This window comes from Rutidosis leptorrhynchoides, chromosome 4 (assembly GCF_046630445.1).
Source record: "Rutidosis leptorrhynchoides isolate AG116_Rl617_1_P2 chromosome 4, CSIRO_AGI_Rlap_v1, whole genome shotgun sequence".
NCBI classification, from domain to species: Eukaryota; Viridiplantae; Streptophyta; class Magnoliopsida; order Asterales; family Asteraceae; genus Rutidosis; species Rutidosis leptorrhynchoides.
In genome coordinates this window covers 23188725-23194134 of record NC_092336.1, presented here as the reverse complement: position 1 = coordinate 23194134, position 5410 = coordinate 23188725, and positions in this window count along the sequence as shown.

The following is a 5410-nucleotide window of genomic DNA, read 5'->3' as shown; positions in this document are numbered from 1 at the left end:
GTGTGTGACACCACTGAATAGTGTAATTTTTATTGAACTTTTAACTAGTGACACCAGTAACTACGAAACCTAGATCCGCCATTGTCAACATTGGACTAATATGAAAACTATATGACCACTCGGTAGCTTAAACTCTTATTTTAATGATAGGGTGCTAGTGTTCTCATACAAGATTTCAAACTTAAATTGTAGAAAATATAAAAATGTTGAAGATGATGGGACCTAACGATGAACTTAAGATGCATCCATTGTAGTTTCGTCAATGTACTTTAGTACTTTAGTCAATATATATCCACACTTCAAAGAACTATGGTCATGGAACGCCAGTCCAAGTAATGTTTCTGGAAGTTTTTAGAATAATGTGTATCTAGAGTGTGGTTGATTTCTTGCATCACATTAATGTTTTAAAAAAAAAAATTGAACGTCGATCTTTTGGCATCAGTATATCATTTATTTCAACGACCCTCATCATTTGCACGTATCACACACGTTCGAGCGGAAACCCGAACCCGATCGACGGTACCCGAGAACACATCTATTCAGGCAGTGTTCCTGGGTAGATGTCCGTGAACGAATCCGGTAAAACTTCTCTATATGGTCAATATATACCACCATTATTGGTATTCAATTATTTTTAAAGAAAATCATGTCATCCCCAAAGATCGAACCCATGACCTCTCCCTATCTCAAGACACAAAGTATGTGAGTGGAACAGTTGGGCTATGCAGCAGTTCTAATGTTTTTAAATTTACTCCTAGTTAATATTGTATTTATTTTTTTAGGTACATAATAAATCAATTTTTGTGATTTCGTACTCGTACATAGGGGCGGATTTGTGGGGATCGGGAGCGCCCGCCCCCAGTGGATTTTTAATTTTCAGTGTAAAATTTTTACATTTTTTGACTTTACCCCCGGTGAATTTTTTTGTCCCAAAATCTATAAATTTTGCCCAAAAACCTTTAAATCTTACCCAAAAACCTTTAAATTTTACCCTAAAACGTCGATAAGTTGCCTAAAAACTTTCATTTTTTGCCCCAAAACCTCCATAATTTGCCTAAAATTATTGCTACGGTTTTAATTTTTTTTTGCCCCAGTGAAAAAAAATCCAGCATCCGCGATTGCTCGTTGTACACATGCAATTTTTTTTTATATATACAGAATAAAGAAATGTCCCATGTCACTATATGACATTTGACACTAGAAAAGTGACATTTGGCTAGAGATACATGGGTTGAAGGTGAGAAACAATTCACTGTTATTGACCAAAATAATGACTAATAATAGTAATTATTATTGTGGCACTCGACTTAATTCTTACCAATTATTCACCAGAAATTATGTACCGATTTGTCATCCCATATATCCAAATCAACAAGTCAATACAACTGCTTAGGTGTCTATATTATATTATACATAGTATCATTTAGAAAAGCTAATATCCATAGTTGAAAAGGAGAAAGATCGAGGGGCTCACGTGGCATTCAAATCCCAGCTCATGTGGTGCGTAATTGAATTATAACAGTGTTGTAACTGCAGGGAGATGAACGTGTGAGTGATTAAGTCTCTCCTGGATCGCTGTTCAAAAAAAAAAAGTCTCTCCTGAGTGATCCCGTACTGCTGCAAAAAAAAAAAAAAAAAAAAAAAGTGTTGTAACTGTGTTATAATTGGCTATGTTACCTCTTTGCAACATGCCAATATTAGTTTCATGTTCCTGTCTTTTTTTCTGTTTGTTGCATTACTATTTTCGTGTGTTATATGGGATGTACCCATCACGTTTGTAAGGGGTTGCCCCAACTCGTTGGATTTATTAAGACAAAATTATGCTAGTCGTCCCTGAGCTTGTATCCAGTCTTCTCAAGTCATCATTAAACTTCTTTTTTTGCTGGCGTCGTCCCTTAACTTGTACTTTGTAACTCCGGTCGTCCCTCCGTCTAACTTCCGTTTAATTTTTTTGTCAAGTCATCCCATGTGCTAGGCACATGAGGGTATTTTCTTCTTTCTAGCACTTTTTATTGAAATAATTTAATTTTTCTTTTCTTTTCCTTTTCTTTTCTTCTTCAAGTCACAATTTCTTCTTTCAATTTCCAGATCTCACCTCCTCCCCTTGTTTCTCTCTCTAAAATCTCCCTCATTTTCTTTAATCAAATCAAAAGAACTGCCAGACGTTTTTACCAGAGTAAATGGGGAGTCTCGCATGTGTTCAGATCTAAAATACGATTAAATATATCCGACGATGGTTGCAGGTTTCCCGATGGCGGAGGCGGCGGTTGCGATCGTTGCAGGTTTCTGATGGTGGAGGTGACGGTTTGCATTAGTTGCAGGTTTTTGAGATCTGAAACCACCCCGTCGTTTGAACATTTGATTTTGCCATCTGGGTTTCATCAGTGTTTGGCGGTGGGTAACCAACACAAGCACGCACAAATCGAGAGCAAAAACGAACAAATCTTACCACAAAAATCAAGGTTCTGTATTTGTATTTGAGTTAAAAATCCCAACAATGGGTACAATTAAATTTTAAATTAATTTTGAGTATTGGTTTGATGATGAACTGAAGCATTTTTAGTATTTATTTAATCATGTGTTGTTATATTCTTTTGATGTATGTATGATTGTTTCTCAAGTTCCATTATTCCGTGTGCATATGTGTATGTATATTAGGGACTGTTTATTATTTATTTCATTAAGTCCTATATGGATAAAGATGATATTATGGATATAGATTGACTATATGTAGTAATCAGTTAATAGAATAATTACGTTTACTTATTGCGCTGAATAAAAAGTCTGAATGATTAAAATGACTATCTCACCCCTATATTAATTAAATTGTTATAAAATATCTAGATTGTGTTATAAAATATCTAGATTGGATGTTAATTTTATTATTATTATATTTCTTGCATAGTAATATTTTATACTATAAATAGACATGTATGGTAACCATTTAAGGTGCACCATTTCTCTTGAAATATCAATATCAATATTTCTTCTCTCCTTCTTCTCTCTTTTTTCTCTCTTTGTTCTTATAACCATTAAAGGTAGTTATAAGCCTACTGAATTATAACACGTTATCAGCACGAAAAGCTTAGTGTAATTAAAAGATATCTCAAACGATCACGAATCACTAATCAAGGTATGAAATTATTAATAATTTTCAGACTCGAATATATCAAATTTTAGACTACTAACATTTATATTTATGTTATTTAAGTTATATATGGTCGGTTATACCACCTGAATTATATTTCTGTAATCTAACTTTTACTAACTTCACTAACATTTATATTTATGTTATTTAAGTTATATATGGTCGGTTATACCACCTGAATTATATTTCTGTAATCTAACTTTTACTAACTTCACTAACATTTATATTTATGTTATTTAAGTTATATATGGTCGGTTATACCACCTGAATTATATTTTCTGTAATCTAACTCTTATTAACTTCACTAACATTTATATTTATGTTAATAAGACCTCATGATTGTACGCAACACGTCATTTGACAACACGGTACTTTATGTACGCAACACGTCATTTGACAACACGGTACCATGGGTCGAGATTAATTCCGATCAATACGAATACGACGGGGTCTTTATATGTTATCTAACATTTATGATTATTTATGCAATTAATCATTATTTATTTCATGCATACTAATGTTTATTCTTAAATTTATAATTTTAAAAGTTAAAATAAAAAAATAGTTTGTATTTTTATTAAAAGTAAATCTTAAAAGTTAAAATAAGAAAAAGTAGTTTGTACTTTTATTAAAAGTAAATCTTAAAAGTTAAAATACAAAAAGTAGTTTGTATTTTTATTAAAAATAAATCTTAAAAGTTAAAATAAGAAAAAGTAGTTTGTATTTTTATTAAAAGTATATCTTAAAAGTTAAAGTAAGAAAAAAAAGGGATGGTAAAATGGAATAGTTTTTTGCCAAAAATGAAGTATTGAAAATGAAGTGGTCTCCTTCTATAACTAAAAAAAAATATATACTTTTATCAAATGAATTTTTTTGTGGCCGACAATTTCAAACACGAGTCCGTGTTTAGTTTATCAAGAATATCTCTTGCTTTGGTGAAAGGTCACGATCATGATATCAGGTGTTGTGAAAGAATTAAAAAATTGGTCAAGTGGCCTTTTAAAAACTAGAAAAAAAATTTAAACAAAAAGTTTTTTTTATATATTTATAATTTACGGGTAACGTAAAAAAAAGGAAGTTTTTTTTTAAAAAAAAAAAAAACAAAGAAAGTGTTTAAATGAGTTTTACAGAAAGGGGGAAAGCAAAGTAAAAAAAAAACTTTTTTCCAAACAAAGGTAAATGAAAGTAGGACTTAATACAAGAAAAAAGTAAACATCTCCTAGACGTGATAAAATCTATCAATGATAAGTATTAGACTTGATGAGCTAAATGTGACAAAAATGTTTCAACATGTCTTATGTTAATTTTCTAAAATAAGTTATTATTATTCCGAGTTTAACACATATACATATGTTAATTAAAAACAACCTTTTTGTTCTTATGTAGTGTTGGGTTGCAATTTTGGTTGTATGCCATAATTCCATCCAGTAGAGTGACAATAGAAAACTTTTGATGATAATCAATAAAAAACTTTTTTCCAAACTTGTCAAATGTTTTGTTAAAAACGTAACCGTTGAAAAAAGGAGGTTGAATAATAAAACTTAGAAAACAAATTATTTTTTTAAGAGTGTGCATCAAAATGGCCCGTTTAATAATGGGGAGTAAAAATATAGTCAAATTGTTTCAACGAACAAGGGTTCAATTGGATGTCTCTTAAAAAAAAAATCTGCGGGTACGGGTGATGGATCCAATGGATCCGCATCCACGACCCGCGGGTGCTATCCCTAATTGTGACAAGTACAAATCAACTAAAAGTCTAAAAAATAAATGCTCTTATAGGGACCAAATGTTCACAATAATTGCCTAAGCTAGATATGAAACAAATAGTTCATAAAAAAAAAAAAAAAGGTCGTTGTGCATTTTCGGGATGATAGCCGAAATACACTTACAAAAGTAGGTCAGCCGTCAATTCTTTATGGCCATATCAACGTAGATCAATAAAATCATTTATGGTTTTGATAAAAGATTAATTAAAAATTAATTGTTTTTTTGGTCTTGGATTCTCGGTAACAAAAGCAAAGGTTGTTTTTGGTTGCCACAACAAACAAGACAGAGGTTGTTGACTTTTGTTGTTAAACATGGCACAAGTGAACAATAACAATAGATTATTGTTTTTGAAAAGAATAATGATGCGTTAATTTTATTGTATAAAATAAAATTAAAGAAAATGGTTTTCATTGATGACTATGAACAAACGCAAACAAAGTGTTTGTGGTATTTGGTGATTAAAAAAAAAGTGCATCTAAAGCTTCTACTGAAAAT